This window comes from Hyla sarda, unplaced genomic scaffold (assembly GCF_029499605.1).
Source record: "Hyla sarda isolate aHylSar1 unplaced genomic scaffold, aHylSar1.hap1 scaffold_300, whole genome shotgun sequence".
Lineage (NCBI taxonomy): Eukaryota > Metazoa > Chordata > Amphibia > Anura > Hylidae > Hyla > Hyla sarda.
Window position 1 is genome coordinate 205846 of NW_026609716.1, and position 25551 is coordinate 231396.

Sequence of the window (25551 nt, forward strand, 5' to 3'; positions counted from 1 at the left end):
AAGCGACTGTTCAGCGACAGACAAGTCGCATCGGCTGAAAGTAGGCCAGAATGTCAGTCCATGTTGGAGCAGGTTTAGATACAGTCTAAAGCATAGATCTCAAAGTCTGTGCACAGAATTTAGCAAGGGCCTCGCACCTTCTGATGCATCAGGTAGGTGCACTATAGCATAGCCTAACCCTCTGTACTTTGGTCTATATTGATGCGGGACATAGACAGCCAGCTGATGACCAATCCATTAGTGCAATGGATGGCTGGAAGCATTTGTCTTTGCCTTTGCAATACCACAGAAGCAATGCATGGTCAATGTACAGCAATGACACACCTGTGTGAACAGCCAGGAGACCCCCCCATGTTATGTTACATAGTTACATAGTTAGTACGGTCGAAAAAAGACATATGTCCATCAAGTTCAACCAGGGAATTAAGGGGTAGGGGTGTGGCGCGATATTGGGGAAGGGATGAGATTTTATATTTCTTCATAAGCATTAATCTTATTTTGTCAATTAGGAACATTCAGCACCCACCCGCTATCAAGGCAGCTGCCTATCATGTCATGCCCTACCTGCACAGGTGTGCTGGCTACTCAAATGATCCAATTAAGGAGGCCATTTAGTCAGCAGCAGCAGAAGTCCTGTGCCTGGACGCTCCAACAGCGGCCAGACACAAGCAGAAGCAGCAGAAGCAGCAGCAGCACCACCTTTTGTTTTTTGGCTGCAGCAGCAGCAGCAGCAGCAGCAGCAAGGCCCACAGGGCTGGCTAGCTGGCTAGCCAGCAAGCAGGTAGCAATGAAAGTAGGAATCTTTCTTTTTAACCCTGTAAGGGGGTGGTGCACTGTACCCGAAGATACTGCCATATCGGGTCAATGCATAGGGCGACGGAAGCAAGCTTCGAAATCGGCCCCCGTTCTCAAAAATCCATTTAATATATGGTCCCCAGATAGGGGACGTATCAGATATTAAACTGATAAGAACAGATAAGGTTTCAACAAAATTTTATTGAATAAATAAGAAACCATACAGAATTTAAAATGCAAAATAATAAAAGGTTCACAAAAGTTTTAAAATACAAATAATAAAACCAGTTATAAAAGGAGAAAAAATAAAAATGGCAGGATAAAACATTATACAAATGTCATAAAAACTGATTATATTGTTATTTCGTTCCATAGAGGCAGACACCACATGGATGCTGCCTCGCTGGCCCCCAACTGTTTCTTGTCTCTTAGGTAATAGATGTACATCTCACTCAGGGCCAGCTTTATACAGTTTTTAACATCAATAAAATCATGTTTAAAAAGTAAGATGTTCCTAACTTTCCAGATGGCATTTTTAAAACAATTAATAATCATCCAGCAGATCATCTGCTGTTTAAAATTGGGGCAGTTAAAAAGACCGTAAAAGACACATTCGTGATTAAAATCTTTTAGGCCGCAGGCCCACTTCAAAAGTGGGCCTACCTTCCTCCAAAGCTCCCGTGCAAAAGGGCAGTTCCAAAATATGTGCAGCACCGTTTCGTCCACTCCGCAGCCATCTCTCGGGCACTTGGCTCTCGCCACCAGTCCTCGCCTGTGCTGGAACTCACGAGTAGGGAGGCACTGGTGGACGATTGCCCAGGCAAGATCCCTGTGTACATTCGCCAGAAACTTCCCGTACACGTTCCGCCATACCTTTTTGGATCTTGCCTGTGTGAAATTGGACACTGCCAGGGTAACCTCACTCCGCCTGAGGACCTTTGATACCTTTCTCTGGTCCCCCAGTATGTCAGGCTCCAAATCTTGGAGACCTAGGAGCCTGACTGTCTTTTCCAACACCACATAATGTTTTGGGGGACACAGAAGCACCGGAGCGTTCAGAGGGATGCGCAACCATCTTTTAAAAACCATGCCCGCAGCGTACCTTAAAAAGCAGCTAAAAATGCCATCGGATTTAATAATTTTAAAACAGAAACAGAAATACTTTATGTAAAAGAAAGTAAAAAGGTTAGGAACATCTTTCCCGCCATTATCTTTACTTTTGTACATAAAATCACGCTTTAATTTCTCCATTTTTGAACCCCATAAAAAAGTAAAAACAATTCTAGTTACTTTTTTAATGTATAAAATAGATGGAGGAAATACCATGGCAATGTATAGCATAATAGGGAGTAAAACCATCTTTATTATTAAAATCTTCCCCTCCATGGTAAGGTTTCTAAGATTCCACATTAAAATCTTCTTCTCCATCTTAGCTATAGCTGAATCCCAGTTAGGGCTCCCATCATTGACCTGGTTAAAAACAATACCTAAAACTTTAATTTGATCCTGTTGCATTGTGACTCCTGGGGTGATGGATGAATCCCAGGAGCCAATATAAAAACAGTCACATTTATCTGTGTTTAGCTTAAAACCAGAGACCTCGCAGAAATAGCTGGTGTTCCTCAATGCCCCCCTCATGGATGGAGAGTCCGGGCACAGTATGGTGACATCATCCATGTACCCCAACACCTTTAGATGGGTCCCTCCTCCACCAGGTATCGGTACGCCTCTTACTACCCGGTCTTTTCTGAGGAGGGCCATCAGTGGTTCGATTGCGCAAATAAAAAGGAGTGGGGACAGGGGGCAGCCCTGTTTGACACCTGATAAAAGAGGAACACCGCTGGTTAAAAAGCCATTAACAGAGACTTGACTAAAACAGGATCGGTATAAAAGCATGATTCGGCTTAAAATCGTTTCAGGCACTGCCATCTTTTTAAGAACTAAAAACAGGTATTCATGGGAGACCCTATCAAAGGCTTTTTCAAAGTCTAAGGATAAAATTGCTACAGTTTGATTTCTATCCTTAAAATACCATAAAACATCTCTTAAAATATTTAGGGATTCAGCTATAGACCTTCCAGGTACCCCACAAACCTGATTTGGGTGAATTAATTTATGAATAAAAGGTTTAAAACGGACAGCTAATAACTTGGCTAAAACTTTATAATCGACATTTAAAAGTGTGATGGGGCGCCAATTTTTTAGCATATCCTTTTCACCCTTTTTAAAAAGTAATGATACAATCCCCCTCCTCCAGGAAGGGGGAAGTTCATTAACAATAAAAGTTTCTTTATACAATAAAACCATATCATCCTTTAAAATATCCCAAAAAGCTAAATAAAATTCGATGGGTAAACCATCTTCCCCAGGGGCCTTCCCACTAGAAAAACTTTTAAAAACAAATAAAAGTTCATCTAAGTTAAGATCACGGGATAAAACCTCCTGGTCTAAAACATCTAGCTTAAAATCAAGGGAATTAAGAACATGTTCTAAAAAGGATGGATTAAGATCTTTCTTATTAAAAAGAAGCTGGTAGAAGTTAAAAACTGCATCTAACATGCCTTTTGGAGTGGATTCACCCTCAAGGTTTTGGATGATATCCCTCCTATTCATCACTTTTTTAAAAAAGAAACGGGAACATTTCTCGCCCTCCTCCAGGTGCTGCACATGTGAGTTAAAAATGATTTGTTTCCCTTTCTTTTCTATGGCATGTTTTATTTCAGTTTTAAGGTTTAAAATATCATTTTCTACATCCATACCAGCTTCTTTCAATTTAAAAAGTACATTTAAACGCATGTTAAGAACATAAAACCACTGTTTTTCCATTTTTGCCTTCTTCTTACCTGCTTTGATAAAAAAAAATCTGATTTTAGATTTGGTGCCCTCCCACCAGTGCAGCATAGGCTCGTGGGGTTTTCTTTGTGATTGCCAGCACTGGTAGGTCCGCACAAACTCCTCTTTTATCTCAGGGTCCTCTAGGAGTGTGGTGTTTAATCTCCAGAGGCCCCTTTTTGCTTTTTGCTCCCCCTCTAGCTCCAGGACCACCAAGAGGAGCTTATGATCAGAGAAGATATTCTGCTCGAGCGTGCATTTCAGGGGTTTAAAAGCTCTAGAGGAAAAAATAAAATCGATTCTGGAGCTCACTCTTCCATTGGACCATGTGGCGCCCGGGTCCTCCGGCAAGAGATCCTTCCAGCAATCTTTCAAGTTAAAATCATCAATAAAATTTTTAAGCAGGTAAGAAGTGCGGTCTTTACGATTAATATCCCCACCCTGCCGGTGTTCCCCATCACGTATGCAGTTAAAATCACCTCCCACCAGCAGGGGGGAAGACCCAACACAAAACAGTGGTAAAATTTCAAATAGTTCTGCCCGCTCCTGTTTATCAGGAGGGGCATACACATTTAAAACACGAATTAAAAGTCCATTAAAATATAGATGAATTAAAAGAGCTCTGCCAGGCACAATCTCAGTTACTGTATGAATAGAAAAGGACTGGCCTCGGCAGAGCAGCCCAACACCCACAGAACGACAGTCATTTGCACCGGACCATATGGATGGGCCCAGCTTCCAGTCTTCTTTTAAGTCTTTATAGTCCATTTTACTAGGGATTCCACATTCTTGTAGCAGGCAAAGGTCAAAGTCACATGTCTCTAGATAAGAAAATAAAGCAGCCCTGCGATCAGGGCTCTTTAAGGACCTCACATTGAGTGAGGCAATTTTTACAGGGATAGGCATAGTTTATGGAGAGTCCGTGCTTGGAGAATCAAAGTCAATAATAAGCTGCGTACCGTCATCCCCCGCCTGCGGGGTCATCAGCTCCTTAATGTTCTGAGGGTCGGGGCTTGAGATCGATGATGCCCCGACCCTGAGCTCGCTCTCGTCCGAACTACGGCACGCCGCTTTCCTTTGAATGTCTTCCTCTTCTTCTTCTCTTTGTCTTTTAAATGTCATACTGCTGTCCATATCCTCTGTGTTGCTCTCACTCGATGTAATCTCTGGCCCCCGGCTGATGGATCTGCGTCTTCTTTCATCTTTTGACGACTGGAACTGCTGCACAGGGGCCTGTGAGGCCTCTTTTCCGGAACCTTTGCCGCTACCTTGGGAAGTTTTCATCGCTTGTTCCCCAGCAAGCGTTGCTGAGGACTGTTGCTCCAACTTCCCCATCGATCGACGATGGCCAGTTTTACCCACCGGGTCCACTGCTGGCGGGGCAGCAAACCCTGGTTTGGCGCCACTTGTCTTCTTGGCCCTGTCCTGTATAGGCGGAGTAACAGGACCGGGCTCAGACCTGGCCACCTGGCTCCCCTTCCGGCGGGCTTTCACCGGGGCCTCTTCGTCCGGAGCAGGGCGACCCTGGGCCAAGCCAGTACCTGGCTTATGCTGCAATTTTGGGTCCACCTCTGCCCCCACCGAGGCCCGTCGGCTGCCACCCGCCACAGGTGAGCCCCCTTCAGAAGTTTCGGCGGGCTCTTGAGCCAGGTAGGAAGTCGATCGACGTCTTTCAATTTCCCGGGCAGTAAACTCGATCACCCGCCCGGGCTTCGTGGAATCCCCATGGCCTCCCCCTAGCACTACCACCGGTGGGCCCCCCGATGGAGCACCAGAGGTCTTGGGCCTGGACCCATCAGTACCTGCCTTCTGGGGTTTGGGCATCTTAAAAAAGGACGTCTTTTGTCCTGTCCCCTCTTTGGGTGGGCCCAGCCTTGACCCACCCATCGTAGTTTTTGCTTTATGGGGACAGGAATTAAAATCATGATTTTCCTCTCCGCAGAGGTTACACCTTATCGTATGGCTACATCTTGAGGCTATGTGACCTTCTTGGCCACACCTATTGCAGCGAATCACACGCTCCGCGCCGCAGGTCTCCTGGGTGTGGCCAAACCTCAAGCAATTTCGGCAATACATAGGCATTTGAGGATAGAACAGGAAGCCCCGAACTCTCCCGATGGCAAAATTTGGGGGCGGATGGCAAAGACCCCCAATACCACCGGGATCCTTACGGAGCTTGACCCAGAACTTCCTCTTGCCGTTCCAGAACCGCACGGAGTTCAATATTTTGTTTGCGAATCGCACCTCTTCGCAGTATCGCCGAAGAAAAGTGGCTATATCCTCCGTGGTCACATGAGGGCTGTGCATAGCCACCACCAACGGTATATGTTCCTCACCATAGAGGAACTGGAACGAAAGACCGTCGAGTCGATCGTCCCTCTGGTCCGCACCAGACAAGGTTGCATAGATGTTATCGCAACACGCCGTGGCCGTGAAGGTGACGGTATACAGGCCACGGCTTTCCTGGTCATTTAGACACAGGATGTCCTCCCTATTGAGGCGGAAGTAGTCAAGAAGAATCACCTCCGCAATGAAGCGGAGGTTCTTCAACTGACGATGGCTCTCCGACACCTCTATGCGGATGGTATTTCGCATCGACATTTCCCCAGAGGGGAAAGCCCAGGAGAACGGCATCTTCCACACCCAGGGACTAAGCCCCTTCCCCAATAGCAGCAGGGGCTCGGAATCCCGCTATAAAAGCGGAACCCTTACCCAAGGCAGAGGTCGGGGGTACCCTAGGTGCTTCCGAAGCTACAGGTAACGCTCAACGTACCGAAAATGCCTTCTGAGACACAAGGTCCCAGAGACAGGGGGATCGCAACCCGTTGTCTGTGGACTAAGCCCGCTCCCCAATAGCAGCAAGGGGGTGAAGTCCCTCCGTAAGGAGAGACAATCCCCCAAGGCCGAGAAGCGGGGTACCACAGACACCTTCCGACCAGACCAAATGCAGATACTACACTTGATCTTAGCCAAAAGGCCGAGAAGCGATAACCGTGAAAGGGGCGGGCCCAACAAGGTCCCCTTCATGGGCACTATCACTGCTTGCTGTCAGGGAGGCTGCCAGACAATTTTCCATGCACACTCTGGGCTGGGGGGCAGTCAACCACCAGTACACACAGCAGAACCTAAACCCATACCATTATTGCTAAGCAGCAAGACAGGGGCCCATTGCACTCCCACGGGGCCTTTTTAAATGCAATCCATAACCCGGATTTGCCAGGAACCCTTCTTACTCCTCCTACTTGCATGTGACACTGGGCTTAGGATCTGCATAGGAAACACACACACAAGCACACACCTACCTTTGTTGCCTGCAGATGCCTCCTTGGCTGTCCCCAAACGGTATCAAACCAACACCCACGGGAAGCTGTAAGCATAGAGGACATGCCTGCACCCCATTGGACTTACCTGTGTGGGTTAAATCCGGGTTATTTGACAACCTATGGCGGTGATGGTTCTGCTCAGGCAGAGCAGTGCTGATGCTCCTCATAAAGCTGTCGCTGCTGTGAAGGTTCTAGGTGACATCACAATCCCTATGGTTACATACACAACAAAGCTGGGTTGTTGTTGTTTACACTCTGCAAGGCCTGTGGAAGTGAGTGACATCATAGCACTGTAGTTCTGAGGGTTCTAGATGGATGCAACAATCTCCTGTTGCTTCTATGAAGGCCATAATAGACGACATCACCAAACAGCTCCATAGTCACATACACAGCAAAGGAGAGATGTTGTTTACACCTAGTGATGTCAGTGGTATTGAGTGACATCACAGCACAGTGCTAAGGCTCCTGGGCCTGGACACAGCAGCGGCTGCAATATCTCAACGGAGAATACGTTTATATATATGTGTGTGTGTGCGCGTATATATATATATATATATATATATATATATATATATATATATTTCTCCGCCGAAATCACTTTTAAACCCATTTCCACCTTTTTTTCCCTTCTCTTCCTCTTACTTTTTTTTCACGTTTTTTTACGTTTTTCTCCTTTTCGCCTCTTTTCTGGGCGTATTATTCTTCTTTTTCTTCTTTTTTTTCGTCTAATGCATACCCCATCAGTGCAGCAATGCTTATTCAATACCGCCAGCAGATGGAGACACTGGGGGATAATTTTCTAAGGATTTATACTGATTTTTCCTGTCTGAATTTGTCGCACAGAAAGTTGCAGGCCAAATATGTGTGACATTTCTGCGACTTTAGCTTCTAGAGCATTTTTACAACATTATACATAGGTGCTGAATACATAAAAAGCGACTGTTCAGCGACAGACAAGTCGCATCGGCTGAAAGTAGGCCAGAATGTCAGTCCATGTTGGAGCAGGTTTAGATACAGTCTAAAGCATAGATCTCAAAGTCTGTGCACAGAATTTAGCAAGGGCCTCGCACCTTCTGATGCATCAGGTAGGTGCACTATAGCATAGCCTAACCCTCTGTACTTTGGTCTATATTGATGCGGGACATAGACAGCCAGCTGATGACCAATCCATTAGTGCAATGGATGGCTGGAAGCATTTGTCTTTGCCTTTGCAATACCACAGAAGCAATGCATGGTCAATGTACAGCAATGACACACCTGTGTGAACAGCCAGGAGACCCCCCCATGTTATGTTACATAGTTACATAGTTAGTACGGTCGAAAAAAGACATATGTCCATCAAGTTCAACCAGGGAATTAAGGGGTAGGGGTGTGGCGCGATATTGGGGAAGGGATGAGATTTTATATTTCTTCATAAGCATTAATCTTATTTTGTCAATTAGGAACATTCAGCACCCACCCGCTATCAAGGCAGCTGCCTATCATGTCATGCCCTACCTGCACAGGTGTGCTGGCTACTCAAATGATCCAATTAAGGAGGCCATTTAGTCAGCAGCAGCAGAAGTCCTGTGCCTGGACGCTCCAACAGCGGCCAGACACAAGCAGAAGCAGCAGAAGCAGCAGCAGCACCACCTTTTGTTTTTTGGCTGCAGCAGCAGCAGCAGCAGCAGCAAGGCCCACAGGGCTGGCTAGCTGGCTAGCCAGCAAGCAGGTAGCAATGAAAGTAGGAATCTTTCTTTTTAACCCTGTAAGGGGGTGGTGCACTGTACCCGAAGATACTGCCATATCGGGTCAATGCATAGGGCGACGGAAGCAAGCTTCGAAATCGGCCCCCGTTCTCAAAAATCCATTTAATATATGGTCCCCAGATAGGGGACGTATCAGATATTAAACTGATAAGAACAGATACTACACTTGATCTTAGCCAAAAGGCCGAGAAGCGATAACCGTGAAAGGGGCGGGCCCAACAAGGTCCCCTTCATGGGCACTATCACTGCTTGCTGTCAGGGAGGCTGCCAGACAATTTTCCATGCACACTCTGGGCTGGGGGGCAGTCAACCACCAGTACACACAGCAGAACCTAAACCCATACCATTATTGCTAAGCAGCAAGACAGGGGCCCATTGCACTCCCACGGGGCCTTTTTAAATGCAATCCATAACCCGGATTTGCCAGGAACCCTTCTTACTCCTCCTACTTGCATGTGACACTGGGCTTAGGATCTGCATAGGAAACACACACACAAGCACACACCTACCTTTGTTGCCTGCAGATGCCTCCTTGGCTGTCCCCAAACGGTATCAAACCAACACCCACGGGAAGCTGTAAGCATAGAGGACATGCCTGCACCCCATTGGACTTACCTGTGTGGGTTAAATCCGGGTTATTTGACAACCTATGGCGGTGATGGTTCTGCTCAGGCAGAGCAGTGCTGATGCTCCTCATAAAGCTGTCGCTGCTGTGAAGGTTCTAGGTGACATCACAATCCCTATGGTTACATACACAACAAAGCTGGGTTGTTGTTGTTTACACTCTGCAAGGCCTGTGGAAGTGAGTGACATCATAGCACTGTAGTTCTGAGGGTTCTAGATGGATGCAACAATCTCCTGTTGCTTCTATGAAGGCCATAATAGACGACATCACCAAACAGCTCCATAGTCACATACACAGCAAAGGAGAGATGTTGTTTACACCTAGTGATGTCAGTGGTATTGAGTGACATCACAGCACAGTGCTAAGGCTCTGGGCCTGGACACAGCAGCGGCTGCAATATCTCAACGGAGAATACGTTATTATATATATGTGTGTGTGTGCGCGTATATATATATATATATATATATATATATATATATATATATATATATATTTTCTCCCGCCGAAATCACTTTTAAACCCATTTCCACCTTTTTTTCCTTCTCTTCCTCTTACTTTTTTTTCACGTTTTTTTACGTTTTTTCTCCTTTTCGCCTCTTTTCTGGGCGTATTATTCTTCTTTTTCTTCTTTTTTTTCGTCTAATGCATACCCCATCAGTGCAGCAATGCTTATTCAATACCGCCAGCAGATGGAGACACTGGGGGATAATTTTCTAAGGATTTATACTGATTTTTCCTGTCTGAATTTGTCGCACAGAAAGTTGCAGGCCAAATATGTGTGACATTTCTGCGACCTTTAGCTTCTAGAGCATTTTTACAACATTATACATAGGTGCTGAATACATAAAAAGCGGACTGTTCAGCGACAGACAAGTCGCATCGGCTGAAAGTAGGCCAGAATGTCAGTCCATGTTGGAGCAGGTTTAGATACAGTCTAAAGCATAGATCTCAAAGTCTGTGCACAAGAATTTAGCAAGGGCCTCGCACCTTCTGATGCATCAGGTAGGTGCACTATAGCATAGCCTAACCCTCTGTACTTTGGTCTATATTGATGCGGGACATAGACAGCCAGCTGATGACAATCCATTAGTGCAATGGATGGCTGGAAGCATTTGTCTTTGCCTTTGCAATACCACAGAAGCAATGCATGGTCAATGTACAGCAATGACACATCCTGTGTGAACAGCCAGGAGACCCCCCCATGTTATGTTACATAGTTACATAGTTAGTACGGTCGAAAAAAGACATATGTCCATCAAGTTCAACCAGGGAATTAAGGGGTAGGGGTGTGGCGCGATATTGGGGAAGGGATGAGATTTTATATTTCTTCATAAGCATTAATCTTATTTGTCAATTAGGAACATTCAGCACCCCACCCGCTATCAAGGCAGCTGCCTATCATGTCATGCCCTACCTGCACAGGTGTGCTGGCTACTCAAATGATCCAATTAAGGAGGCCATTTAGTCAGCAGCAGCAGAAGTCCTGTGCCTGGACGCTCCAACAGCGGCCAGACACAAGCAGAAGCAGCAGAAGCAGCAGCAGCACCACCTTTTGTTTTTTGGCTGCAGCAGCAGCAGCAGCAGCAGCAAGGCCCACAGGGCTGGCTAGCTGGCTAGCCAGCAAGCAGGTAGCAATGAAAGTAGGAATCTTTCTTTTTAACCCTGTAAGGGGGTGGTGCACTGTACCCGAAGATACTGCCATATCGGGTCAATGCATAGGGCGACGGAAGCAAGCTTCGAAATCGGCCCCCGTTCTCAAAAATCCATTTAATATATGGTCCCCAGATAGGGGACGTAATCAGATATTAAACTGATAAGGAACAGATACTACACTTGATCTTAGCCAAAAAGGCCGAGAAGCGATAACCGTGAAAGGGGCGGGCCCAAACAAGGTCCCCTTCATGGGCACTATCACTGCTTGCTGTCAGGGAGGCTGCCAGACAATTTTCCATGCACACTCTGGGCTGGGGGGCAGTCAACCACCAGTACACACAGCAGAACCTAAACCCCATACCATTATTGCTAAGCAGCAAGACAGGGGCCCCATTGCAACTCCCACGGGGCCTTTTTAAATGCAATCCATAACCCGGATTTGCCAGGAACCCTTCTTACTCCTCCTACTTGCATGTGACACTGGGCTTAGGATCTGCATAGGAAACACACACACAAGCACACACCTACCTTTGTTGCCTGCAGATGCCTCCTTGGCTGTCCCCAAACGGTATCAAACCAACACCCACGGGAAGCTGTAAGCATAGAGGACATGCCTGTCACACCCATTGGACTTACCTGTGTGGGTTAATCCGGGTTATTTGACAACCTATGGCGGTGATGGTTCTGCTCAGGGCAGAGCAGTGCTGATGCTCCTCATAAAGCTGTCGCTGCTGTGAAGGTTCTAGGTGACATCACAATCCCTATGGTTACATACACAACAAAGCTGGGTTGTTGTTGTTTACACTCTGCAAGGCCTGTGGAAGTGAGTGACATCATAGCACTGTAGTTCTGAGGGTTCTAGATGGATGCAACAATCTCCTGTTGCTTCTATGAAGGCCATAATAGACGACATCACCAAACTGCTCCATAGTCACATACACAGCAAAGGAGAGATGTTGTTTACACCTAGTGATGTCAGTGGTATTGAGTGACATCACAGCACAGTGCTAAGGCTCCTGGGCCTGGACACAGCAGCGGCTGCAATATCTCAACGGAGAATACGTTTATATATATGTGTGTGTGTGGCCGTATATATATATATATATATATATATATATATATATATATTTCTCCGCCGAAATCACTTTTAAACCCATTTCCACCTTTTTTTCCCTTCTCTTCCTCTTACTTTTTTTTCACGTTTTTTTACGTTTTTCTCCTTTTCGCCTCTTTTCTGGGCGTATTATTCTTCTTTTTCTTCTTTTTTTTTCGTCTAATGCATACCCCATCAGTGCAGCAATGCTTATTCAATACCGCCAGCAGATGGAGACACTGGGGGATAATTTTCTAAGGATTTATACTGATTTTTCCTGTCTGAATTTGTCGCACAGAAAGTTGCAGGCCAAATATGTGTGACATTTCTGCGACTTTAGCTTCTAGAGCATTTTTACAACATTATACATAGGTGCTGAATACATAAAAAGCGACTGTTCAGCGACAGACAAGTCGCATCGGCTGAAAGTAGGCCAGAATGTCAGTCCATGTTGGAGCAGTTTTAGATACAGTCTAAAGCATAGATCTCAAAGTCTGTGCACAGAATTTAGCAAGGGCCTCGCACCTTCTGATGCATCAGGTAGGTGCACTATAGCATAGCCTAACCCTCTGTACTTTGGTCTATATTGATGCGGGGACATAGACAGCCAGCTGATGACCAATCCATTAGTGCAATGGATGGCTGGAAGCATTTGTCTTTGCCTTGCAATACCACAGAAGCAATGCATGGTCAATTGTACAGCAATGACACACCTGTGTGAACAGCCAGGAGACCCCCCCCCATGTTATGTTACATAGTTACATAGTTAGTACGGTCGAAAAAAGACATATGTCCATTTAAGGGGTAGGGGTGTGGCGCGATATTGGGGAAGGGATGAGATTTTATATTTCTTCATAAGCATTAATCTTATTTTGTCAATTAGGAACATTCAGCACCCACCCGCTATCAAGGCAGCTGCCTATCATGTCATGCCCTACCTGCACAGGTGTGCTGGCTACTCAAATGATCCAATTAAGGAGGCCATTTAGTCAGCAGCAGCAGAAGTCCTGTGCCTGGACGCTCCAACAGCGGCCAGACACAAGCAGAAGCAGCAGAAGCAGCAGCAGCACCACCTTTTGTTTTTTGGCTGCAGCAGCAGCAGCAGCAGCAGCAAGGCCCACAGGGCTGGCTAGCTGGCTAGCCAGCAAGCAGGTAGCAATGAAAGTAGGAATCTTTCTTTTTAACCCTGTAAGGGGGTGGTGCACTGTACCCGAAGATACTGCCATATCGGGTCAATGCATAGGGCGACGGAAGCAAGCTTCGAAATCGGCCCCCGTTCTCAAAAATCCATTTAATATATGGTCCCCAGATAGGGGACGTATCAGATATTAAACTGATAAGAACAGATACTACACTTGATCTTAGCCAAAAGGCCGAGAAGCGATAACCGTGAAAGGGGCGGGCCCAACAAGGTCCCCTTCATGGGCACTATCACTGCTTGCTGTCAGGGAGGCTGCCAGACAATTTTCCATGCACACTCTGGGCTGGGGGGCAGTCAACCACCAGTACACACAGCAGAACCTAAACCCATACCATTATTGCTAAGCAGCAAGACAGGGGCCCATTGCACTCCCACGGGGCCTTTTTAAATGCAATCCATAACCCGGATTTGCCAGGAACCCTTCTTACTCCTCCTACTTGCATGTGACACTGGGCTTAGGATCTGCATAGGAAACACACACACAAGCACACACCTACCTTTGTTGCCTGCAGATGCCTCCTTGGCTGTCCCCAAACGGTATCAAACCAACACCCACGGGAAGCTGTAAGCATAGAGGACATGCCTGCACCCCATTGGACTTACCTGTGTGGGTTAAATCCGGGTTATTTGACAACCTATGGCGGTGATGGTTCTGCTCAGGCAGAGCAGTGCTGATGCTCCTCATAAAGCTGTCGCTGCTGTGAAGGTTCTAGGTGACATCACAATCCCTATGGTTACATACACAACAAAGCTGGGTTGTTGTTGTTTACACTCTGCAAGGCCTGTGGAAGTGAGTGACATCATAGCACTGTAGTTCTGAGGGTTCTAGATGGATGCAACAATCTCCTGTTGCTTCTATGAAGGCCATAATAGACGACATCACCAAACAGCTCCATAGTCACATACACAGCAAAGGAGAGATGTTGTTTACACCTAGTGATGTCAGTGGTATTGAGTGACATCACAGCACAGTGCTAAGGCTCCTGGGCCTGGACACAGCAGCGGCTGCAATATCTCAACGGAGAATACGTTTATATATATGTGTGTGTGTGCGCGTATATATATATATATATATATATATATATATATATATTTCTCCGCCGAAATCACTTTTAAACCCATTTCCACCTTTTTTTCCCTTCTCTTCCTCTTACTTTTTTTTCACGTTTTTTTACGTTTTTCTCCTTTTCGCCTCTTTTCTGGGCGTATTATTCTTCTTTTTCTTCTTTTTTTTCGTCTAATGCATACCCCATCAGTGCAGCAATGCTTATTCAATACCGCCAGCAGATGGAGACACTGGGGGATAATTTTCTAAGGATTTATACTGATTTTTCCTGTCTGAATTTGTCGCACAGAAAGTTGCAGGCCAAATATGTGTGACATTTCTGCGACTTTAGCTTCTAGAGCATTTTTACAACATTATACATAGGTGCTGAATACATAAAAAGCGACTGTTCAGCGACAGACAAGTCGCATCGGCTGAAAGTAGGCCAGAATGTCAGTCCATGTTGGAGCAGGTTTAGATACAGTCTAAAGCATAGATCTCAAAGTCTGTGCACAGAATTTAGCAAGGGCCTCGCACCTTCTGATGCATCAGGTAGGTGCACTATAGCATAGCCTAACCCTCTGTACTTTGGTCTATATTGATGCGGGACATAGACAGCCAGCTGATGACCAATCCATTAGTGCAATGGATGGCTGGAAGCATTTGTCTTTGCCTTTGCAATACCACAGAAGCAATGCATGGTCAATGTACAGCAATGACACACCTGTGTGAACAGCCAGGAGACCCCCCCATGTTATGTTACATAGTTACATAGTTAGTACGGTCGAAAAAAGACATATGTCCATCAAGTTCAACCAGGGAATTAAGGGGTAGGGGTGTGGCGCGATATTGGGGAAGGGATGAGATTTTATATTTCTTCATAAGCATTAATCTTATTTTGTCAATTAGGAACATTCAGCACCCACCCGCTATCAAGGCAGCTGCCTATCATGTCATGCCCTACCTGCACAGGTGTGCTGGCTACTCAAATGATCCAATTAAGGAGGCCATTTAGTCAGCAGCAGCAGAAGTCCTGTGCCTGGACGCTCCAACAGCGGCCAGACACAAGCAGAAGCAGCAGAAGCAGCAGCAGCACCACCTTTTGTTTTTTGGCTGCAGCAGCAGCAGCAGCAGCAGCAAGGCCCACAGGGCTGGCTAGCTGGCTAGCCAGCAAGCAGGTAGCAATGAAAGTAGGAATCTTTCTTTTTAACCCTGTAAGGGGGTGGTGCACTGTACCCGAAGATACTGCCATATCGGGTCAATGCATAGGGCGACGGAAGCAAGCTTCGAAATCGGCCCCCGTTCTCAAAAATCCATTTAATATATGGTCCCCAGATAGGGGACGTATCAGATATTAAACTGATAAGAACAGATACTACACTTGATCTTAGCCAAAAGGCCGAGAAGCGATAACCGTGAAAGGGGCGGGCCCAACAAGGTCCCCTTCATGGGCACTATCACTGCTTGCTGTCAGGGAGGCTGCCAGACAATTTTCCATGCACACTCTGGGCTGGGGGGCAGTCAACCACCAGTACACACAGCAGAACCTAAACCCATACCATTATTGCTAAGCAGCAAGACAGGGGCCCATTGCACTCCCACGGGGCCTTTTTAAATGCAATCCATAACCCGGATTTGCCAGGAACCCTTCTTACTCCTCCTACTTGCATGTGACACTGGGCTTAGGATCTGCATAGGAAACACACACACAAGCACACACCTACCTTTGTTGCCTGCAGATGCCTCCTTGGCTGTCCCCAAACGGTATCAAACCAACACCCACGGGAAGCTGTAAGCATAGAGGACATGCCTGCACCCCATTGGACTTACCTGTGTGGGTTAAATCCGGGTTATTTGACAACCTATGGCGGTGATGGTTCTGCTCAGGCAGAGCAGTGCTGATGCTCCTCATAAAGCTGTCGCTGCTGTGAAGGTTCTAGGTGACATCACAATCCCTATGGTTACATACACAACAAAGCTGGGTTGTTGTTGTTTACACTCTGCAAGGCCTGTGGAAGTGAGTGACATCATAGCACTGTAGTTCTGAGGGTTCTAGATGGATGCAACAATCTCCTGTTGCTTCTATGAAGGCCATAATAGACGACATCACCAAACAGCTCCATAGTCACATACACAGCAAAGGAGAGATGTTGTTTACACCTAGTGATGTCAGTGGTATTGAGTGACATCACAGCACAGTGCTAAGGCTCCTGGGCCTGGACACAGCAGCGGCTGCAATATCTCAACGGAGAATACGTTTATATATATGTGTGTGTGTGCGCGTATATATATATATATATATATATATATATATATATATATATATATATATATATATTTCTCCGCCGAAATCACTTTTAAACCCATTTCCACCTTTTTTTCCCTTCTCTTCCTCTTACTTTTTTTTCACGTTTTTTTACGTTTTTCTCCTTTTCGCCTCTTTTCTGGGCGTATTATTCTTCTTTTTCTTCTTTTTTTTCGTCTAATGCATACCCCATCAGTGCAGCAATGCTTATTCAATACCGCCAGCAGATGGAGACACTGGGGGATAATTTTCTAAGGATTTATACTGATTTTTCCTGTCTGAATTTGTCGCACAGAAAGTTGCAGGCCAAATATGTGTGACATTTCTGCGACTTTAGCTTCTAGAGCATTTTTACAACATTATACATAGGTGCTGAATACATAAAAAGCGACTGTTCAGCGACAGACAAGTCGCATCGGCTGAAAGTAGGCCAGAATGTCAGTCCATGTTGGAGCAGGTTTAGATACAGTCTAAAGCATAGATCTCAAAGTCTGTGCACAGAATTTAGCAAGGGCCTCGCACCTTCTGATGCATCAGGTAGGTGCACTATAGCATAGCCTAACCCTCTGTACTTTGGTCTATATTGATGCGGGACATAGACAGCCAGCTGATGACCAATCCATTAGTGCAATGGATGGCTGGAAGCATTTGTCTTTGCCTTTGCAATACCACAGAAGCAATGCATGGTCAATGTACAGCAATGACACACCTGTGTGAACAGCCAGGAGACCCCCCCATGTTATGTTACATAGTTACATAGTTAGTACGGTCGAAAAAAGACATATGTCCATCAAGTTCAACCAGGGAATTAAGGGGTAGGGGTGTGGCGCGATATTGGGGAAGGGATGAGATTTTATATTTCTTCATAAGCATTAATCTTATTTTGTCAATTAGGAACATTCAGCACCCACCCGCTATCAAGGCAGCTGCCTATCATGTCATGCCCTACCTGCACAGGTGTGCTGGCTACTCAAATGATCCAATTAAGGAGGCCATTTAGTCAGCACAGCAGCAGAAGTCCTGTGCCTGGACGCTCCAACAGCGGCCAGACACAAGCAGAAGCAGCAGAAGCAGCAGCAGCACCACCTTTTGTTTTTTGGCTGCAGCAGCAGCAGCAGCAGCAGCAAGGCCCACAGGGCTGGCTAGCTGGCTAGCCAGCAAGCAGGTAGCAATGAAAGTAGGAATCTTTCTTTTTAACCCTGTAAGGGGGTGGTGCACTGTACCCGAAGATACTGCCATATCGGGTCAATGCATAGGGCGACGGAAGCAAGCTTCGAAATCGGCCCCCGTTCTCAAAAATCCATTTAATATATGGTCCCCAGATAGGGGACGTATCAGATATTAAACTGATAAGAACAGATACTACACTTGATCTTAGCCAAAAGGCCGAGAAGCGATAACCGTGAAAGGGGCGGGCCCAACAAGGTCCCCTTCATGGGCACTATCACTGCTTGCTGTCAGGGAGGCTGCCAGACAATTTTCCATGCACACTCTGGGCTGGGGGGCAGTCAACCACCAGTACACACAGCAGAACCTAAACCCATACCATTATTGCTAAGCAGCAAGACAGGGGCCCATTGCACTCCCACGGGGCCTTTTTAAATGCAATCCATAACCCGGATTTGCCAGGAACCCTTCTTACTCCTCCTACTTGCATGTGACACTGGGCTTAGGATCTGCATAGGAAACACACACACAAGCACACACCTACCTTTGTTGCCTGCAGATGCCTCCTTGGCTGTCCCCAAACGGTATCAAACCAACACCCACGGGAAGCTGTAAGCATAGAGGACATGCCTGCACCCCATTGGACTTACCTGTGTGGGTTAAATCCGGGTTATTTGACAACCTATGGCGGTGATGGTTCTGCTCAGGCAGAGCAGTGCTGATGCTCCTCATAAAGCTGTCGCTGCTGTGAAGGTTCTAGGTGACATCACAATCCCTATGGTTACATACACAACAAAGCTGGGTTGTTGTTGTTTACACTCTGCAAGGCCTGTGGAAGTGAGTGACATCATAGCACTGTAGTTCTGAGGGTTCTAGATGGATGCAACAATCTCCTGTTGCTTCTATGAAGGCCATAATAGACGACATCACCAAACAGCTCCATAGTCACATACACAGCAAAGGAGAGATGTTGTTTACACCTAGTGATGTCAGTGGTATTGAGTGACATCACAGCACAGTGCTAAGGCTCCTGGGCCTGGACACAGCAGCGGCTGCAATATCTCAACGGAGAATACGTTTATATATATGTGTGTGTGTGCGCGTATATATATATATATATATATATATATATATATATATATATATATTTCTCCGCCGAAATCACTTTTAAACCCATTTCCACCTTTTTTTCCCTTCTCTTCCTCTTACTTTTTTTTCACGTTTTTTTACGTTTTTCTCCTTTTCGCCTCTTTTCTGGGCGTATTATTCTTCTTTTTCTTCTTTTTTTTCGTCTAATGCATACCCCATCAGTGCAGCAATGCTTATTCAATACCGCCAGCAGATGGAGACACTGGGGGATAATTTTCTAAGGATTTATACTGATTTTTCCTGTCTGAATTTGTCGCACAGAAAGTTGCAGGCCAAATATGTGTGACATTTCTGCGACTTTAGCTTCTAGAGCATTTTTACAACATTATACATAGGTGCTGAATACATAAAAAGCGACTGTTCAGCGACAGACAAGTCGCATCGGCTGAAAGTAGGCCAGAATGTCAGTCCATGTTGGAGCAGGTTTAGATACAGTCTAAAGCATAGATCTCAAAGTCTGTGCACAGAATTTAGCAAGGGCCTCGCACCTTCTGATGCATCAGGTAGGTGCACTATAGCATAGCCTAACCCTCTGTACTTTGGTCTATATTGATGCGGGACATAGACAGCCAGCTGATGACCAATCCATTAGTGCAATGGATGGCTGGAAGCATTTGTCTTTGCCTTTGCAATACCACAGAAGCAATGCATGGTCAATGTACAGCAATGACACACCTGTGTGAACAGCCAGGAGACCCCCCCATGTTATGTTACATAGTTACATAGTTAGTACGGTCGAAAAAAGACATATGTCCATCAAGTTCAACCAGGGAATTAAGGGGTAGGGGTGTGGCGCGATATTGGGGAAGGGATGAGATTTTATATTTCTTCATAAGCATTAATCTTATTTTGTCAATTAGGAACATTCAGCACCCACCCGCTATCAAGGCAGCTGCCTATCATGTCATGCCCTACCTGCACAGGTGTGCTGGCTACTCAAATGATCCAATTAAGGAGGCCATTTAGTCAGCAGCAGCAGAAGTCCTGTGCCTGGACGCTCCAACAGCGGCCAGACACAAGCAGAAGCAGCAGAAGCAGCAGCAGCACCACCTTTTGTTTTTTGGCTGCAGCAGCAGCAGCAGCAGCAGCAAGGCCCACAGGGCTGGCTAGCTGGCTAGCCAGCAAGCAGGTAGCAATGAAAGTAGGAATCTTTCTTTTTAACCCTGTAAGGGGGTGGTGCACTGTACCCGAAGATACTGCCATATCGGGTCAATGCATAGGGCGACGGAAGCAAGCTTCGAAATCGGCCCCCGTTCTCAAAAATCCATTTAATATATGGTCCCCAGATAGGGGACGTATCAGATATTAAACTGATAAGAACAGATACTACACTTGATCTTAGCCAAAAGGCCGAGAAGCGATAACCGTGAAAGGGGCGGGCCCAACAAGGTCCCCTTCATGGGCACTATCACTGCTTGCTGTCAGGGAGGCTGCCAGACAATTTTCCATGCACACTCTGGGCTGGGGGGCAGTCAACCACCAGTACACACAGCAGAACCTAAACCCATACCATTATTGCTAAGCAGCAAGACAGGGGCCCATTGCACTCCCACGGGGCCTTTTTAAATGCAATCCATAACCCGGATTTGCCAGGAACCCTTCTTACTCCTCCTACTTGCATGTGACACTGGGCTTAGGATCTGCATAGGAAACACACACACAAGCACACACCTACCTTTGTTGCCTGCAGATGCCTCCTTGGCTGTCCCCAAACGGTATCAAACCAACACCCACGGGAAGCTGTAAGCATAGAGGACATGCCTGCACCCCATTGGACTTACCTGTGTGGGTTAAATCCGGGTTATTTGACAACCTATGGCGGTGATGGTTCTGCTCAGGCAGAGCAGTGCTGATGCTCCTCATAAAGCTGTCGCTGCTGTGAAGGTTCTAGGTGACATCACAATCCCTATGGTTACATACACAACAAAGCTGGGTTGTTGTTGTTTACACTCTGCAAGGCCTGTGGAAGTGAGTGACATCATAGCACTGTAGTTCTGAGGGTTCTAGATGGATGCAACAATCTCCTGTTGCTTCTATGAAGGCCATAATAGACGACATCACCAAACAGCTCCATAGTCACATACACAGCAAAGGAGAGATGTTGTTTACACCTAGTGATGTCAGTGGTATTGAGTGACATCACAGCACAGTGCTAAGGCTCCTGGGCCTGGACACAGCAGCGGCTGCAATATCTCAACGGAGAATACGTTTATATATATGTGTGTGTGTGCGTGTATATATATATATATATATATATATATATATATATATATATATATATATTTCTCCGCCGAAATCACTTTTAAACCCATTTCCACCTTTTTTTCCCTTCTCTTCCTCTTACTTTTTTTTCACGTTTTTTTACGTTTTTCTCCTTTTCGCCTCTTTTCTGGGCGTATTATTCTTCTTTTTCTTCTTTTTTTTCGTCTAATGCATACCCCATCAGTGCAGCAATGCTTATTCAATACCGCCAGCAGATGGAGACACTGGGGGATAATTTTCTAAGGATTTATACTGATTTTTCCTGTCTGAATTTGTCGCACAGAAAGTTGCAGGCCAAATATGTGTGACATTTCTGCGACTTTAGCTTCTAGAGCATTTTTACAACATTATACATAGGTGCTGAATACATAAAAAGCGACTGTTCAGCGACAGACAAGTCGCATCGGCTGAAAGTAGGCCAGAATGTCAGTCCATGTTGGAGCAGGTTTAGATACAGTCTAAAGCATAGATCTCAAAGTCTGTGCACAGAATTTAGCAAGGGCCTCGCACCTTCTGATGCATCAGGTAGGTGCACTATAGCATAGCCTAACCCTCTGTACTTTGGTCTATATTGATGCGGGACATAGACAGCCAGCTGATGACCAATCCATTAGTGCAATGGATGGCTGGAAGCATTTGTCTTTGCCTTTGCAATACCACAGAAGCAATGCATGGTCAATGTACAGCAATGACACACCTGTGTGAACAGCCAGGAGACCCCCCCATGTTATGTTACATAGTTACATAGTTAGTACGGTCGAAAAAAGACATATGTCCATCAAGTTCAACCAGGGAATTAAGGGGTAGGGGTGTGGCGCGATATTGGGGAAGGGATGAGATTTTATATTTCTTCATAAGCATTAATCTTATTTTGTCAATTAGGAACATTCAGCACCCACCCGCTATCAAGGCAGCTGCCTATCATGTCATGCCCTACCTGCACAGGTGTGCTGGCTACTCAAATGATCCAATTAAGGAGGCCATTTAGTCAGCAGCAGCAGAAGTCCTGTGCCTGGACGCTCCAACAGCGGCCAGACACAAGCAGAAGCAGCAGAAGCAGCAGCAGCACCACCTTTTGTTTTTTGGCTGCAGCAGCAGCAGCAGCAGCAGCAAGGCCCACAGGGCTGGCTAGCTGGCTAGCCAGCAAGCAGGTAGCAATGAAAGTAGGAATCTTTCTTTTTAACCCTGTAAGGGGGTGGTGCACTGTACCCGAAGATACTGCCATATCGGGTCAATGCATAGGGCGACGGAAGCAAGCTTCGAAATCGGCCCCCGTTCTCAAAAATCCATTTAATATATGGTCCCCAGATAGGGGACGTATCAGATATTAAACTGATAAGAACAGATACTACACTTGATCTTAGCCAAAAGGCCGAGAAGCGATAACCGTGAAAGGGGCGGGCCCAACAAGGTCCCCTTCATGGGCACTATCACTGCTTGCTGTCAGGGAGGCTGCCAGACAATTTTCCATGCACACTCTGGGCTGGGGGGCAGTCAACCACCAGTACACACAGCAGAACCTAAACCCATACCATTATTGCTAAGCAGCAAGACAGGGGCCCATTGCACTCCCACGGGGCCTTTTTAAATGCAATCCATAACCCGGATTTGCCAGGAACCCTTCTTACTCCTCCTACTTGCATGTGACACTGGGCTTAGGATCTGCATAGGAAACACACACACAAGCACACACCTACCTTTGTTGCCTGCAGATGCCTCCTTGGCTGTCCCCAAACGGTATCAAACCAACACCCACGGGAAGCTGTAAGCATAGAGGACATGCCTGCACCCCATTGGACTTACCTGTGTGGGTTAAATCCGGGTTATTTGACAACCTATGGCGGTGATGGTTCTGCTCAGGCAGAGCAGTGCTGATGCTCCTCATAAAGCTGTCGCTGCTGTGAAGGTTCTAGGTGACATCACAATCCCTATGGTTACATACACAACAAAGCTGGGTTGTTGTTGTTTACACTCTGCAAGGCCTGTGGAAGTGAGTGACATCATAGCACTGTAGTTCTGAGGGTTCTAGATGGATGCAACAATCTCCTGTTGCTTCTATGAAGGCCATAATAGACGACATCACCAAACAGCTCCATAGTCACATACACAGCAAAGGAGAGATGTTGTTTACACCTAGTGATGTCAGTGGTATTGAGTGACATCACAGCACAGTGCTAAGGCTCCTGGGCCTGGACACAGCAGCGGCTGCAATATCTCAACGGAGAATACGTTTATATATATGTGTGTGTGTGCGCGTATATATATATATATATATATATATATATATATATATATATATATATATTTCTCCGCCGAAATCACTTTTAAACCCATTTCCACCTTTTTTTCCCTTCTCTTCCTCTTACTTTTTTTTCACGTTTTTTTACGTTTTTCTCCTTTTCGCCTCTTTTCTGGGCGTATTATTCTTCTTTTTCTTCTTTTTTTTCGTCTAATGCATACCCCATCAGTGCAGCAATGCTTATTCAATACCGCCAGCAGATGGAGACACTGGGGGATAATTTTCTAAGGATTTATACTGATTTTTCCTGTCTGAATTTGTCGCACAGAAAGTTGCAGGCCAAATATGTGTGACATTTCTGCGACTTTAGCTTCTAGAGCATTTTTACAACATTATACATAGGTGCTGAATACATAAAAAGCGACTGTTCAGCGACAGACAAGTCGCATCGGCTGAAAGTAGGCCAGAATGTCAGTCCATGTTGGAGCAGGTTTAGATACAGTCTAAAGCATAGATCTCAAAGTCTGTGCACAGAATTTAGCAAGGGCCTCGCACCTTCTGATGCATCAGGTAGGTGCACTATAGCATAGCCTAACCCTCTGTACTTTGGTCTATATTGATGCGGGACATAGACAGCCAGCTGATGACCAATCCATTAGTGCAATGGATGGCTGGAAGCATTTGTCTTTGCCTTTGCAATACCACAGAAGCAATGCATGGTCAATGTACAGCAATGACACACCTGTGTGAACAGCCAGGAGACCCCCCCATGTTATGTTACATAGTTACATAGTTAGTACGGTCGAAAAAAGACATATGTCCATCAAGTTCAACCAGGGAATTAAGGGGTAGGGGTGTGGCGCGATATTGGGGAAGGGATGAGATTTTATATTTCTTCATAAGCATTAATCTTATTTTGTCAATTAGGAACATTCAGCACCCACCCGCTATCAAGGCAGCTGCCTATCATGTCATGCCCTACCTGCACAGGTGTGCTGGCTACTCAAATGATCCAATTAAGGAGGCCATTTAGTCAGCAGCAGCAGAAGTCCTGTGCCTGGACGCTCCAACAGCGGCCAGACACAAGCAGAAGCAGCAGAAGCAGCAGCAGCACCACCTTTTGTTTTTTGGCTGCAGCAGCAGCAGCAGCAGCAGCAAGGCCCACAGGGCTGGCTAGCTGGCTAGCCAGCAAGCAGGTAGCAATGAAAGTAGGAATCTTTCTTTTTAACCCTGTAAGGGGGTGGTGCACTGTACCCGAAGATACTGCCATATCGGGTCAATGCATAGGGCGACGGAAGCAAGCTTCGAAATCGGCCCCCGTTCTCAAAAATCCATTTAATATATGGTCCCCAGATAGGGGACGTATCAGATATTAAACTGATAAGAACAGATACTACACTTGATCTTAGCCAAAAGGCCGAGAAGCGATAACCGTGAAAGGGGCGGGCCCAACAAGGTCCCCTTCATGGGCACTATCACTGCTTGCTGTCAGGGAGGCTGCCAGACAATTTTCCATGCACACTCTGGGCTGGGGGGCAGTCAACCACCAGTACACACAGCAGAACCTAAACCCATACCATTATTGCTAAGCAGCAAGACAGGGGCCCATTGCACTCCCACGGGGCCTTTTTAAATGCAATCCATAACCCGGATTTGCCAGGAACCCTTCTTACTCCTCCTACTTGCATGTGACACTGGGCTTAGGATCTGCATAGGAAACACACACACAAGCACACACCTACCTTTGTTGCCTGCAGATGCCTCCTTGGCTGTCCCCAAACGGTATCAAACCAACACCCACGGGAAGCTGTAAGCATAGAGGACATGCCTGCACCCCATTGGACTTACCTGTGTGGGTTAAATCCGGGTTATTTGACAACCTATGGCGGTGATGGTTCTGCTCAGGCAGAGCAGTGCTGATGCTCCTCATAAAGCTGTCGCTGCTGTGAAGGTTCTAGGTGACATCACAATCCCTATGGTTACATACACAACAAAGCTGGGTTGTTGTTGTTTACACTCTGCAAGGCCTGTGGAAGTGAGTGACATCATAGCACTGTAGTTCTGAGGGTTCTAGATGGATGCAACAATCTCCTGTTGCTTCTATGAAGGCCATA

The 25551-nt window shown here is 46.2% G+C and overlaps 9 non-coding genes and 1 pseudogene across 9 annotated transcripts; all 10 read right to left on the minus strand.

Annotated features, from left to right (window-relative positions):
* Window positions 1–823: 823 nt before the first annotated feature.
* On the minus strand, window positions 824–1009 carry LOC130327567 (U2 spliceosomal RNA). Its single transcript, XR_008871931.1, has one exon. It is a non-coding gene; the product is annotated as a U2 spliceosomal RNA (small nuclear RNA).
* Window positions 1010–6398: 5389 nt separating this feature from the next.
* On the minus strand, window positions 6399–6616 carry LOC130327585 (U2 spliceosomal RNA; annotated as a pseudogene).
* A 2087-nt stretch (window positions 6617–8703) lies between these two features.
* LOC130327493 (U2 spliceosomal RNA) lies at window positions 8704–8894 on the minus strand. Its single transcript, XR_008871864.1, has one exon. It is a non-coding gene; the product is annotated as a U2 spliceosomal RNA (small nuclear RNA).
* A 2099-nt stretch (window positions 8895–10993) lies between these two features.
* LOC130327564 (U2 spliceosomal RNA) lies at window positions 10994–11187 on the minus strand. Its single transcript, XR_008871929.1, has one exon. It is a non-coding gene; the product is annotated as a U2 spliceosomal RNA (small nuclear RNA).
* Window positions 11188–13263: 2076 nt separating this feature from the next.
* Window positions 13264–13454, minus strand: LOC130327494 (U2 spliceosomal RNA). The gene has a single exon (XR_008871865.1). It is a non-coding gene; the product is annotated as a U2 spliceosomal RNA (small nuclear RNA).
* A 2081-nt stretch (window positions 13455–15535) lies between these two features.
* On the minus strand, window positions 15536–15726 carry LOC130327495 (U2 spliceosomal RNA). The gene has a single exon (XR_008871866.1). It is a non-coding gene; the product is annotated as a U2 spliceosomal RNA (small nuclear RNA).
* Window positions 15727–17827: 2101 nt separating this feature from the next.
* On the minus strand, window positions 17828–18018 carry LOC130327497 (U2 spliceosomal RNA). Its single transcript, XR_008871868.1, has one exon. It is a non-coding gene; the product is annotated as a U2 spliceosomal RNA (small nuclear RNA).
* Window positions 18019–20107: 2089 nt separating this feature from the next.
* Window positions 20108–20298, minus strand: LOC130327498 (U2 spliceosomal RNA). Its single transcript, XR_008871869.1, has one exon. It is a non-coding gene; the product is annotated as a U2 spliceosomal RNA (small nuclear RNA).
* A 2093-nt stretch (window positions 20299–22391) lies between these two features.
* Window positions 22392–22582, minus strand: LOC130327499 (U2 spliceosomal RNA). Its single transcript, XR_008871870.1, has one exon. It is a non-coding gene; the product is annotated as a U2 spliceosomal RNA (small nuclear RNA).
* Window positions 22583–24675: 2093 nt separating this feature from the next.
* On the minus strand, window positions 24676–24866 carry LOC130327500 (U2 spliceosomal RNA). Its single transcript, XR_008871871.1, has one exon. It is a non-coding gene; the product is annotated as a U2 spliceosomal RNA (small nuclear RNA).
* Window positions 24867–25551: the final 685 nt, after the last annotated feature.